The 14917-nt window shown below is 40.3% G+C and overlaps 1 non-coding gene across 1 annotated transcript; it reads left to right on the top strand.

The window, feature by feature from the left end:
• The first annotated feature begins 14315 nt into the window (after positions 1 to 14315).
• On the top strand, positions 14316 to 14419 carry LOC112764694 (small nucleolar RNA R71). The gene has a single exon (XR_003183284.1). It is a non-coding gene; the product is annotated as a small nucleolar RNA R71 (small nucleolar RNA).
• Positions 14420 to 14917: the final 498 nt, after the last annotated feature.

The raw sequence follows: 14917 nt of genomic DNA, 5'->3' as shown, positions 1-14917 counted from the left end.
ATTCAAATCTCTCTTATCCTTATTCCAAGATATTCATTCGTACCCAAGAACATGATGAATGTGATGATAAGTAACCCTCATCATCATTATCACTTATGAACGCACGTGATTGATAACCACTTCCGTTCTACATGCAACAGAGCTTGAATGTGTATCTCTTAGATTCCCCAACAGAATCTTCGTGGTATAAGCTAGATAGATGGCGGCATTCATGAGGATCCGGAAGGTCTAAACCTTGTCTGTGGTATTCCGAGTAGGACTCTATGATTGGATGACTGTGACGAGCTTCAAACTCCTGAAGGCTGGGCGTGATGACAAGCGCAAAAGAATCAAGGGATTCTATTCCAACCTGATTGAGAACCGACAGATGATTAGCCGTGCTGTGACAGAGCATAGAAACGTTTTCACTGAGAGGATGGGATGTAGCCATTGACAACGGTGATGCCCTACATACAGCTTGCCATGGAAAGGAGTAAGAAGAATTGAGTTGAAGCAGTGGGAGAGCAGGCGTTCTTGAGCCATACAGTATCTCCATTCGCTTATCTAAAATTCCCACCAATGAATCTGCATGAGTATTCTATCCCTTTTATTATTTATTTTCTTATTTCTATTTTCAAAAACCCATAAACCAATTTTAATCTTCCTAACTAAGATTTACAAGGTGACCATAGCTTGCTTCATACCAACAATCTCTGTGGGATCGACCCTTACTCACGTAAGGTTTATTACTTGGACGACCTAGTACACTTGCTGGTTAGTTGAACGGAGTTGTGAATTCAACTAGTGCCACAATAATGATTTCATACAAGTACAAAAGAATATGGATCACAATTTCGTCCACCACTTACCTACTCAAGAGCCTTTCAAGCACCTCAGAGTTTTTCAGACAGCCTGTTCTACTGTTAGGCGTAATGGTGCAACTGAGACTTCTATCCTGCTAGCCGCTTTCCCATTTTCTCTTGAGAAAAAGGTGAGGGAGTGGTACTACACTCAACCTGAAGCAGTTGTTACTAACAGGGATATGCTTAGAAGAGAATTCTTAGGAAAATAATTTCCAGCTGAAGTTAATGATAGATTGAGGAAAGAAATTTCAATGATTATTCAAGGAGAATCTGAGACTCTTTACGAGTATTGGGAGCGCTTCAATAATCTCCTAGATGCATGCCCCCACCACATGATTGACAAGTTGGTGTTGATCAGCTACTTCACACAGGGCATGAAGCCTCAAGACAAGACTACACTGGATGGTGCGAGTAATGGTTCTCTGAAAAAGTATAAGACTATAGATGAAGCATGGCAACTGATCGCCGACCTGGCTGAGTCTGCTTGGAATCACAAGCACAGAAACAACCATCCCAACATTGTGGCAGAGGTCTCCTCTAGCAAGGAGACTACCACTCTCACACAAAGTCTATGTGAGATTACCAACTTACTAAAGCAGATACACCTGAATCAATAAAAACCTTAGCCTCCCCCTCCACAATAGAGCCATCAACTGGTTCCTCAGAGAGTATGCGGAATATGTGCTAATTATAGTCATTACACTAACGAGTGTCCACAGCTCCAACATGAGGACAACACCTTCGCAGCTTCTCACAATGTCTATGATCGCCTGAATCAAGGATACTATCAACAAGGTGGAAATTACAACCAAGGTGGAAACTACAATCAAAGTTGGCAGGACAACTCCAACCAGGGTTGAAGAGATAATCCTAACCAGGGATGGAGGGATAACTACAACAGAGGAGGCAGAGACAACAATGGATATCAAAGGTGGAATAACAACAACAACAGACAACAGAACCAAAAACAGCCTTACAGAGCACCTCACCAAAGGTAATCCCAAGCACCTCAGAACAACCAACAGCAGACCCCTCAGATTACTTACCCCCTTCCTCTTCTAATGACGAGTTGCTACACTCTATTGATCAAAGACTGAAGACCATGGAGAACAACCTTACTTCTACCTTAAACGGTCTGAATTATACTTTATAAGCTCTCGTCTTACAGATTGGATCATTGAACAACTCCAACAACCAGCCTTCAAGCTCCAGTGGAATTCCTTCTCAACCTTTACCCAACCCCAATGGAGGCATCAATGCCATAACTTTGAGGTCTGAAACCACACTGCAAGAGCGGAATCATGAGGAGCAGAGACCACAAGAACACACCGCAGCTGAAGACATGGTTGAAATGAAGAAGCAACTCAACCAGAGAATGGCACACCAAAGGAAGCTAAAACTACCAGAGACACCATCCCTATCCCATTTTCACACCTTGACCGAAAGCCCAGAAAGCAGATGGAACTTGAACTAAAAATGGTAGAAATCTTCAAAAAGGTTGAGGTAACTGTTCCCTTTTTTTATGTTATTCAGCAAATACCTAAATATGTGAAGTTTCTAAAGGATTTGTGCATGCATAAGGATAAGATTAATGAATTAGAAACTATTCCTTTAGGTAGTTCTATCTCTGCTTTAATGGGGGATATAGCTGAAAAATGTAGTGAACCAGGTCCATGCATGGTTAACTGTACCATTGGGGGTGTAATATTTTCTGATTGCATGTGTGATTTAGGAGCGTGCGTGAGTATTATGCCTTTGTCTATATATGATGCTTTGAGGCTCCCTCCCTTGAAAAGGTTGGCAACTCGTTTTGTGTTAGCAGATAAAAGCATTATTACAGTGGTTGAAATTGCTGAGGATGTGCTGGTGAGCATCAAGGGGCTCACATTTTTCATTGACTTCTACATCTTGGAGATGCCTCAAAATGACTCAGGAAGACCGTCATCCATCTTGCTCGGAAGACCATTCCTGAAGACCTCAAAGTTCAAGTTGGATGTATTCTCAGGAACTTATTCTTTTGAGATAGAAGGCCGAATAGTGAGCTTCAATCTGAATGAGGCTATGAAGCATCCTCCGAAAGACCATTCCATCTTCTAGTGCAACGTCATTGATGAGACTGTAGCTGCAGTTCACCAGGAGGGAGTAGAGGAGAGGCACATGGAGTAAGATGCAAGTGTGGGGACATCCCCTGGACAGACAAAGACACATTACAACTGTCACTAGCTCCAAATGATCAAGTGCCTAACCGTGAAAACAGATTGAAGTTAAAACACCTTCCACCCCACCTCAAGTATGCTTACCTTGAGGATAACCAGAAGCTCCTAGTTATCATTACAAGGGTACTCACTTCCTAACAAGAGGAGCAACTGCTTAATGTGCTAAGGAGACACAAGAAAGCAATTGGGTGGAGTTTGGCGGATATAGTAGGCATCAGCCGTCAAGTTTGTGAGCATAGAATATATTTAGAAGAGGGAACAAGGCCTGTCTTTCAACCCCAAAGAAGACTGAATCCCACCATTTTAGAGGTTGTCAAGAAGGAAGTGACCAGACTACTGGAGGCAGACATCATCTACCCAATCTCAAACAGTGAATAGGTCATCCTAGTACAAGTAGTTCCAAAGAAATCTGGAGTCACAACAGTAAAGAATGAGCATGGAGAGCTCATTGCGACTAGGGTGTAGAACGCTTGGAGGGTATGCATTGATTACAGGCGTCTTAACCAGGTCACTCGTAAAGATCACTAACACTTACCATTTATCAATCAGATGCTTGATCGCCTGTCAGGTAAATCACACTACTGTTTTCTAGATGGTTACACTGGCTATTTTCAGATTCATATAGCTCCTGAAGATCAGGAGAAAACTACTTTTACATGTCCCTTTGGAACGTATGCATATAAGAGGATGCCTTTTGGCTTATGTAATGCACCGGCAACATTCCAAAGATGCATGATGAGTATTTTCTCAGATCTCCTTGATGACTATATGGAGGTTTTCATGGATAATTTTAGTGTGTATGGTGATTCTTTTAGCCTTTTCTTGGATAGTTTAGCTAGAGTATTAGACAGGTGTGTTAGTTCAAACCTTGTTTTGAATTTTGAAAAGTGTCATTTTATGGTCCAACAAGGTATTGTTCTAGGACACGCTGTCTCTAATACTAGTATTTCTGTAGATCCAGCAAAGGTAGATGTCATTTCTAGTTTACCTTACCCCTCTTCTCTGAGGGAAGTTCGTTCCTTCCTTGGCCATACAGGTTTTTACCGAAGATTCATCAAGGACTTCAGTAAGGTAGCTTTACCTTTATCTAGACTACTGTAGAAGGATGTTGAGTTCGAGCTGAGTGAGGACTGCATGGAAGCATTTGATAAGTTGAATATCGCCTTGACTCAAGCTCCAATTGTGAGAGGACTAGACTAGAGCCAGCCTTTAAAATTATGTGTGATGCCTCCAACCATGCTGTAGGAGCGGCGCTGGCCCACCACGCAGGTAAGGATCCTTTTGTAATTGCATATGCTTCAAAGACATTAGACGCTGCTCAGTTCAATTATACTACCACTGAAAAAGAGCTTCTAGCCATTATTTTTTCTCTAGATAAATTCTGAGCCTACTTACTTGGTACTAAGGTAGTAGTGTACTCAGACTATGCAGCTCTAAAATATTTATTAGCTAAAAAAGAGTCCAAACCAAGGCTAATCCGTTGGATACTGCTGCTGCAAGAATTTGATTTAGAAATTAAGGATAGGAGTGGTTCTCAAAATTTAATGGCGGACCACATGAGTCACCTTGAGTACAATAAGGAAGACTCCACTCCTATCAATGATGCTTTTCCATTTGATAGCTTGCAACCAGTATCTGAAGAAGTTCCTTGGTATGCACCTGTAGCTAATTATCTAGTTAGTCATACCTTCCCTCCCAATTTTACTAAGCATCAGAAGGACAAGCTGAAAAGCGAGTCCAAATATTATATATGGGATGACCCATATTTGTGGAGGTATAGTGCTGATCAGATAATTAGAAGGTGTGTGCCTCAATCAGAATTCCAGTCCATTTTAGAGGCCTGCCACTCCTCTGAGAGTGGTGGACATTTTGGCCCACAAAGAACAGCTAGAAAAATTTTAGACTGTGGATTCTGGTGGCCTACTCTTTTTAAAGATGCTACTGCCTTTTGTAAATCTTGTTCCCTATGCCAAAGGTTTGGGAATATATCCAGGAGGGATGAGATGCCCTAACAAATTATGTTATTTTGTGAAATTTTTCATATTTGGGGCATTGACTTCATGAGTCCATTTCCAAACTCTAGTGGTTATCTTTATATACTGTTAGCTGTAGATTATGTTTCTAAATGGGTGGAAGATATTCCTACCCGTACTAATGATGCTAACACTGTTGTCTCCTTTGTTAGAAACCATATTATCTATCACTTTGGATCACCACGAGCAATCGTGAGTGATCAAGGCACTTACTTTTGTAACAGGAGATTAGCAGGACTACTGATAAAGCATGGGATCGTCCACAAGGTAGCAACAGCCTTCCACCCCCAGAACAATGGACAAGCTGAGGTGTTAAACAGAGAGATAAAGCATATCTTGGATAAGATAGTCAAGCCTCATAGGAAGGACTGGAGCACCAGGCTACAAGATGTGCTTTGGGCATATCAGACAGCATACAAGACAGCAATCGGGATGAGCCCCTTCCGCCTAGTATACAAAAAGGCTTGCCACCTCCCTATGGAGGTGGAACACAAGGCATTCTGGGCAGTGAGAGAAATCAACATGGGATTTGAGAAGGCCGGAGCTGAAAGGAAAATGCAACTACAAGAATTAGAGAACCTTCGCCTAGAAGTATACGATAACTCCAGGCTATACAAAGGAAAGATGAAGGCTTTGCAGAATAATCACATTAAAAGAAGAGAGTTTAGACCTGGGAACTTAGTTCTCCTTTACAACTCAAGGCTGAGGCTTGATGAGCGGATAATTTATACGCTTTTTGGCATTGTTTTTAGGTAGTTTTTAGTATGTTTTAGTCGCTTTTTAATATATTTTTATTAGTTTTTATGCAAAAATCATGTTTCTGGACTTTAGTATGAGTTTGTGTGTTTTTCTATGATTTTAGGTATTTTCTGGCTGAAATTGAAGGACCTGAGCAAAAATCTGATTCAGAGGCTGAGAAAAGGCTACAGATGCTGTTGGATTCTGAACTCCCTGCACTCGAAGTGGATTTTCTGGAGCTACAGAATCCCAATTGGTGCGCTCTCAATTGCGTTGGAAAGTAGATATCTTGGGCTTTCCAAAAATGTATAATTATCCATACTTTACCCTATATCTAATGGCCCAAACTAGCATCCAAACGCACTAGAGACCCTTTTCTAGAGTAAAACGCCAGAACTGGCACCAAAGCTGGCGTTTAACTCCAAGGATAGCCTATGCACGTGAAAGCGTTAAGGCTCAGACCAAACACACACCAAGTGGTCCCCGGAAGTGGATTTCTGCACTATCTACTCATTTTCTGTAAACCTAGTTTACTAGTTTAGTATAAATAGCTCTTTTTACTATTGTAGTCTTTGACCTTTTGGGAGTTCTTCGAACCCTTTTTGGAGTTTGGCCATTCGGCCATGCCTAGACCTTTTGTTCTTATGTATTTTCAACGGTGGAGTTTCTACACCTCATAGATTAAGGTGAGGAGCTCTGCTTTTCCTCGAGTATTAATGCAAGTATTATTGTTTTTCTATTCAATTCACACCTACTTCTCCTCCAAGCTATACTCTTGTACTTAATTCAATTAAGTCAGAATGAAGGGGTGGCCCGTGACAATCACTAAATTTTCGTTACTCGCTTAGCCAAGATCCGCGTGCCTGATAATCACAAAGCGGTCTACATGATGTTCAACGTAGTCATTGGACGACAGCTGGAGTATATTCTCTTTGCTTTCTGATCCACGGATCTGAATCACCTCTCCTGACAATAAAGCATTTGAATCCGTGACGTTAGAACCTTTATGGTATAAGCTAGAACCAATTAGCAGCATTTTTGAGTTCCGGAAAGTCTAAACCTTGTCTGTGGTATTCCGAGTAGGATCTAGGATGGGATTACTGTGACGAGCTTCAAACTCATGACTGTTGGGCGCAGTGACAGTGTGCAAAAGAATAAATGTATTCTATTCTGACACGATCGAGAATCGACAACTGATTAGCCATGCGGGAAACCATAGAGGACATGTTTTCACTGAGAGGACGGATGGTAGCCATTGACAACGGTGATCTACCAACATACAACTTGCCATGGAAGGGAGTACGCATGATTGGATGAGGACAATAGGAAAGTAGAGGTTTAGAGGCAACAAAGCATCTCCAAACGCTTATCTGAAATTCTCACCAAGGAACAACATAAGTGACTTTATTTTATTTTATGTTTTATTGTTCTTTTTACTATCAAACCTCATAACCATTTGAATCCGCCTCACTGAGATTTACAGTACACTTACTGGTTAGTTGCAACGGAGTTGTGAGAAGTGTGAATCACTTTTCGTGCACCATGTTTTTGGTGCCGTTGCCGGGGATTGTTCAAGTTTGGACAACTGACGGTTTATCTTGTTGCTTAGATTGGGTAATTTTTATTTTTATTTTTGAAAAAAATAATAATTTATGCATTGTGTTCTTCTGTGATCTTCAAGTTGTTCTTGATGATTTCCTCTGTTCGATCTCGTGATTTTCCTGTTTTGTGTCTTATGTTGTTTTTCATATGCATTTTCAAAATCATAGTGTCTGAACATTCAAAATTTCTAAGTTTGGTGTCTTGCATGTCTTTCTTTCCTTAAAAATTTCCAAAAATATGTTCTTGATGTTCAGCATGATCTTCAAAGTGTTCTTGGTGTTCATCTTGACATTCAAAGTGTCCTTGCATGCATTACTTGTTTTGATCTTGCATTTTTATGTTTTATTTCATTTTGTTGTTTTTCTATCTCTTCATTAAAAATTCAAAAATAAAAAAATAATATATCTTTTCAAGTAAATAATACAGAGAAATGAAGATTTATAACATAAGGCAGAAGAATCACAGAGAAAAAGAGCCCACTGGTGTCAAAACGCCAGTAAAGAGGCACTTTGGGCGTTAAACACCAGAATGGGCATCGTTCTGGGCGTTTAACGCCAGAACAGGCAGCATTCTGGGCGTTTAGAAAAATGCCCAATAAAGAAGGATTTCTGGCATTTAACGCCAGCCAGGATACCTGGCTGATCGTTAAACGCCCAAAGAGGTAGCATTCTGGTCGTTAAACGCCAGAATGGATACCATCCTGGACGTCTAACGCCAGGATGACACAAGGGAGGTAATTTTGTTTCCAATTCAAATTTTTTTCAATTTTTCATGTTTTAATTCATAACTTTTTACATTAAACATATTTTAAACTTTCATTTTTTATTTTCTTTTAATGTTTTTGAAAATTTTCAAACTAATATTTCAAAATTCTTTTACTTAATCATATCTCATATTTTCAAAAATCCTTACTAACAATTAATGTTTTAATTCAAAATCTTAAGTCTGTTACTTTCTTGATAAGAAAGGTTCAACCTTTGAATTTTAGAATCATATCTTTTAATTTCTTGTTAGTCAAGTAATCAATTTTTAAAAATTAAATCTTTTTCAATCATATCTTTTCAAGCATATCTTTTTAAAAATCAAATCTTTTTCAATCATATCTTTTCAATCATATCTTTTTCAATCACATCTTTTTAAATTTTGATTTCAATATTGGTGGACGAAATTGTGATCACTGTTCTTTGATTTGCATTTAGTGTAGAATTGTGGAACTTAGAATTTTTGGCACGAGTGGACACAACTCTGTTCAACTAACCAGCAAGTGTACTGGGTCGTCCAAGTAATAAACCTTACGTGAGTAAGGGTCGATCCCACAGAGATTGTTGGTATGAAGCAAGCTATGGTCACCTTGCAAATCTCAGTCAGGCAGATTAAAGGGTAATTGTGATTATTGGAATAAATAATAAAAAGGAATAATAAAAGGGATAGAATACTTATGCAGATTCATTGGTGAGAATTTCAGATAAGCGAATGGAGATGCTGTATGGCTCAAGGACGCCTGCTCTCCTACTGCTTCTATTCAATCCTTCTTACTCCTTTCCATGGCAAGCTTTGTATAGGGGTTCACCATCAGCTGTGGCTACTTTCATCCTCTCGGAAAAATGATCCTATGCGGTTGTCAGTCGCACGGCTAATCGTCTGGAGGCATCACCCATGGTTGATGGCTACATCCCATCCTCGCAGTGAAAACTAATGCTCACGCACTCTGTCACAGTACGGCTAATCACCGGTTGGTTCCCGCTCCTACTGGAATAGAATCCCTTGATTCTTTTGCGTCTGTCACTAACGCCCAGCAGGTTACAAGTTTGAAGCACGTCACAGTCATTCATTACCGGAATCCTACTCGGAATACCACAGACAAGGTGAGACTTTCCGGATTCCCAGGATCCTACTCGGAATACCACAGACAAGGTGAGACTTTCCGGATCCTGATAAATGCCGCCATCTATCTAGCTTATACCACGAAGATTCTGTTGGGGAATCTAAGAGATACACATTCAAGCTCTGTTGCATGTAGAACGGAAGTGGTTGTCAATCACGCGCGTTCATAAGTGAGAATGATAATGAGGGTAATCTGACTCATAACATTCATCATGTTCTTGGGTACGAATGAATATCTTGGAATAAGAATAAGAGAGATTTGAATAAAAGATAATAGAATTTCATTAATATTTGAGGTACAGCAGAGCTCCACACCCTTAATCTATGGTGTGCAGAAACTCCACCGTTGAAAATACATAAGCAAAGGGTTCAGGCATGGCCGAATGGCCAGCCCCCCTAACGTGATCAATGATCTCCTAAGATGAAGAATAAAACAAAACTGAGACCAAAGATGATACGTGGTCAAAAGACGTCTAATACAATAGATAAATGTTCTATATATACTTAGACTAGCTCCTAGGGTTTACATGAGTAAGTAATTGATGCATAAATCCACTTCCGGGGCCCACTTGGTGTATGCTTGGGCTGAGCTTGATCAATCCACGAGCTAAGGCATCTCTTGGAGTTGAACTCCGAGTTTTGACGTGTTTTGGGCGTTCAACTCCGGATAATGACGTTTTTCTGGCGTTTAACTCCAGACAGCAGCATGAACTTGGCGTTTAACGCCAAGTTACGTCGTCATTCTTCGAATAAAGTATGGACTATTATATATTTCTGGAAAGCCCTGGATGTCTACTTTCCAACGCCGTTGAGAGCGCGCCAATTGGAGTTCTGTAGCTCCAGAAAATCCATTTCGAGTGCAGGGAGGTCAGATTCCAACAGCATCAGCAGTCCTTTTGTCAGCCTTCTTCAGAGTTTTGCTCAAATCCCTCAATTTCAGCCAGAATTTACCTGAAATCACAGAAAAACACACAAACTCATAGTAAAGTCCAGAAATGTGAATTTAACATAAAAACTAATGAAAACATCCCTAAAAGTAGCTCAAACTTACTAAAAACTATATAAAAACAATGCCAAAAAGCGTATAAATTATCCGCTCATCACAACACCAAACTTAAATTGTTGCTTGTCCCCAAGCAACTGAAAATCAAAGAGGATAAAAGAAGAGAATATACTATAAATTTTAGAATATCAATGAATATTAATTTAATTAGATGAGCGGGACTTGTAGCTTTTTGCCTCTGAACAGTTTTGGCATCTCACTTTTTCCTTTGTAGTTTAGAGTGATTGGCGTCTCTAGGAACTTAGAATTTCGGATAGTGTTATTGACTTTCCTAGTTAAGCATGTTGATTCTTGAACACAGCTACTTATGAGTCTTGGCCGTGACCCTAAGCACTTTGTTTTCCAGTATTACCACTGGATACACAAATGCCACAGACACATAACTGGGTGAACCTTTTCAGATTGTGACTCAGCTTTGCTAGAGTCCCCAGTTAGTGGTGTCCAGAGCTCTTAAGCACACTCTTTTGCTTTGGATCACGACTTTAACCACTCAGTCTCAAGCTTTTCACTTGGACCTTCATGACACAAGCACATGGTTAGGGACAGCTTGATTTAGCCGCTTAGGCCTGGATTTAATTTCCTTGGGCCCTCCTATCCATTGATGCTCAAAGCCTTGGATCCTTTTTACCCTTGCCTTTTGGTTTTAAGGGCTATTGGCTTTTTCTATTGCTCCTTCTTTTTCTATATTCTCTTTTTTTTTTCGCCATTTTTTTTTCAAGCTTCCTTTTTCACTACTTTCTCTTGCTTCAAGAATCAATTTCATGATTTTTTCAGATCATCAATAACATTTCTCTTTGTTCATCATTCTTTCAAGAGCCAACAATTTTAACACTCATAAACAACAAGATCAAAAATATGCACTGTTCAAGCATTCATTCAGAAAACAAAAAGTATTGCCACCACATCAATATAATTACATTAAATTCAATGATAAATTCGAAATTCATGTACTTCTTGTTCTTTTGAATTAAAACATTTTTGATTTAAGAGAGGTGAAGGATTAATGGATTTTATTCATAGCTTTAAGGCATGGTTACACACTAATGATCATGAAGTAAAGACACAAAACATAGATAAACATAATACTAAAAACTGAAAACAGAAAGAAATAAAGAACAAGGAATGAATCCACCTGAGTGAGGGTGGCGCCTTTATGAAGGTCCAATGGTGCTTTTTTGAGCTCCTCTATGTCTCTTCCTTGTTTCTGTTGAATGATTCCTAATAATTTTGGTGTTTCTACCCTTAGTTGCTTCCAATATTTGTGTGGAGGACAACTTATCCCCTGAGGTATCTCAGGGATCTCTTGATTTGCAGCCACATGTTATACCACTGAGCTATGACGGCTTATATTTTCCATCTCTCAAGACTCAGAGGTGGAAGCTTTTGTCTTCCCTTTGAGGTTTCTCTGGCCTTAGGTGCCATTAATGGTAATGGAAAAGCAAAAAAGCTATGCTTTTGCCACACCAAACTTAAAATATTGCTCGCCCTCGAGCAAGAAAAGAAAGAAGAGAAGAAGAAGAAGAAGATGGAGGTGAGTGAGGGGAGATGGATTCGGCTATATGGGTGGGATTGGGTGGGAAAGAGAAGTTGAATTGTAAGGGTAGGTGGGGTGTATGGGGAAGAGTGGATAGATGTAGGTGGTGAATGAAAAACAGAAGGGATGACCATGAATGGAGTGAGAGAGGGCGAGGTAGGTGGGGATCCTGTGAGGTCCACAGATCCTGAGGTGTCAAGGAATTCCATCCCTGCACCAAATAGGCATGTAAAATGCCTTGGCACACCATTCTGGCATTTAAACGCCCATTGGTGCACATTCTGGGCGTTCAACGCCCATGTAAAGCATGTTTCTGGCGTTGAACGCCAGTTTGATGCTTGTTACTGGCGTTCAGCGCCAGTTTTTCCTCTCTGGGCACATTCCTGGCGTTCAGCGCCAGAATGTTGCTTGTTTCTGGCATTCAGCGCCAGAATGGTGCTCTGTTCTGGCGTTGAACGCCGGCCAGATGCACCTTACTGGCGTTGAACGCCAGCCCGTGCGTCCTCCAGGGTGAAAAATTTTTTTCTTCTGTTTTTGACTCTGTTTTTAATTTTTTTTTATTTTTTCGTGACTCCTCATGATCATGTACCTAATTAAACACAAAAATAACACTAAAACAAAATAAAATAAAATTAGATAAATAAAATTGGGTTGCCTCCCAACAAGCGCTTCTTTAATGTCAATAGCTTGACAGTGGCTCTCATGGAGCCACAAGGTGATCAGGTCAATGCTGTATAGTTGCCAACTCCAAACGTAGAGTTTGGATATGGGGTCTTAACACCAAACTTAGAGTTTGGTTGTGGCCTCACAACACCAAACTTAGAGTTTGACTGTGTGGGCTCTTCTTGACTCTGAACTGAGAGAAGCTCTTCATGCTTACTCTCTATTGTCACAGAGGGATGGCCATGTGTCTTAAACACAAGGTAGTCCCCATTCAATTGAAGGACTAACTCACCTCTGTTGACATCTATCACAGCTTCTGCTGTGGCTAGGAAAGGTCTTCCTAGGATGATGCATTCATCATCTTCCTTCCTAGTGTCTAGGATTATGAAATCAGCAGGGATGTAAAGGCCTTCAACCTTTACTAGCATGTCCTCTACTATTCCATAAGCTTGTCTCACTGACTTGTCTGCTAATTGCAATGAGAACAAGGCAGGTTGTACCTCAATGATCCCTAGCTTCTCCATTACAGAGAGTGGCATCAGATTTATTCCTGACCCAAGATCACATAGAGCTTTTTCAAAGCTCATGGTGCCAATGGTGCAAGGTATTAAGAACTTGCCAGGATCTTGTTTCTTTTGAGGTAGAGTTTTCTGAATCCAAGTATCTAGTTCACTAATGAGCAAGGGAGGTTCACTTTCCCAAGTCTTATTACCAAACGGCTTGGCATTCAGCTTCATGATAGCTCCTAAATATTGAGCAACTTGCTCTCCAGTCACATCTTCATCCTCTTCAGAGGAAGAATAGTCTTCAGAGCTCATGAATGGCAGAAGGAGATTTAATGGAATCTCTATGGTCTCTAGATGAGCCTCAGATTCCTCTGGATCCTTAATAGGAAACTCCTTCTTGCTTGAAGGACATCCCAGGAGGTCTTCCTCACTAGAATTTTCATCCTCCTCCTCCCCTATGCATTCGGCCAATTTGATTAAATCAATGGCCTTGCACTCTCCTTTTGGATTTTCTTCTGTATTGCCTGGGAGAGTACTGGGAGGAGTTTTAATAACTTTCTTACTCAGCTGGCCTACTTGTGCTTCCAGATTTCTGATGGAAGATCTGGTTTCATTCATGAAACTGAAAGTGGCCTTTGACAGATCAGAGACTATATTGGCTAAATTAGAATTATTTTGTTCAGAGTTCTCTGTCTGTTGCTGAGAAGATGATGGATATGACTTGCTATTGCCTAGCCTATTGCGTCCACCATTGTTAAAGCCTTGTTGAGGCTTTTGTTGATCCTTCCAGGAGAAATTTGGATGATTTTTCCATGATGGATTATAGGTGTTTCCATAAGGTTCACCTATATAATTAACCTCTGCCATGGCAGGGTTCTCAGGATCATAAGCTTCTTCAGAAGCTGCCTCTCTAGTATTGTTGGATGCATGTTGCAATCCATTCAGATTTTGAGAGATTATGTTGACCTGTTGAGTCAACATTTTGTTCTGAGCCAATATGGCATTCAAAGCATCAAATTTAAGAACTCCTTTCTTCTGAGGTATCCCATTATTCACGGAATTCCTCTCAGAGGTATACATGAACTGGTTGTTTGCAACCATGTCAATGAGTTCTTGAGCCTCTTCAGGCGTTTTCTTCAGGTGAATAGATCCACCTGTAGAATGGTCCAGTGACATTTTCGAAAATTCAGAGAGACCATAATAGAATATATCTAACATGGTCCATTCTGAAAACATGTCAGATGGACATCTTTTGGTCAACTGCTTGTATCTTTCCCAAGCTTCATAGAGGGATTCACCATCTTTTTGCTTGAAGGTTTGAACATCCACTCTCAGCTTGCTCAGCTTTTGAGGAGGAAAGAATTTATCCAAGAAGGCAGTGACCAGCTTATCCCAGGAGTCCAGGCTATCCTTAGGTTGTGAATCCAACCATATTCTAGCTCTGTCTCTTACAGCAAAAGGGAAAAGCATGAGTCTGTAGACTTCAGGATCAATTCCATTCGTCTTTACAGTCTCACAGATCTGCAAGAACTCAGTTAAGAACTGATAAGGATCTTCAGATGGAAGTCCATAAAACTTGCAGTTTTGTTGCATTAATGCAACTAGTTGAGGCTTAAGCTCAAAGTTATTGGCTCCAATGGCAGGAATGGAGATGCTTCTTCCATCAAACTTGGATGTTGGCTTTGTGAAGTCACCAAGCATTCTCCTTGCATTATTATTATTATTATTTTCGGCTGCCATCTCCTTCTCCTGTTCGAAAATTTCTGAAAGGTTATTTCTGGATTGTTGTAATTTAGCTTCTCTTAATTTTCTCTTCAGAGTCCTTTCAGGTTCTGG

Source organism: Arachis hypogaea, chromosome 2, assembly GCF_003086295.3.
Source record: "Arachis hypogaea cultivar Tifrunner chromosome 2, arahy.Tifrunner.gnm2.J5K5, whole genome shotgun sequence".
NCBI lineage: Eukaryota > Viridiplantae > Streptophyta > Magnoliopsida > Fabales > Fabaceae > Arachis > Arachis hypogaea.
Note: the sequence above shows the minus strand (reverse complement) of the source record. Positions and strands in the feature narration are given on the sequence as shown.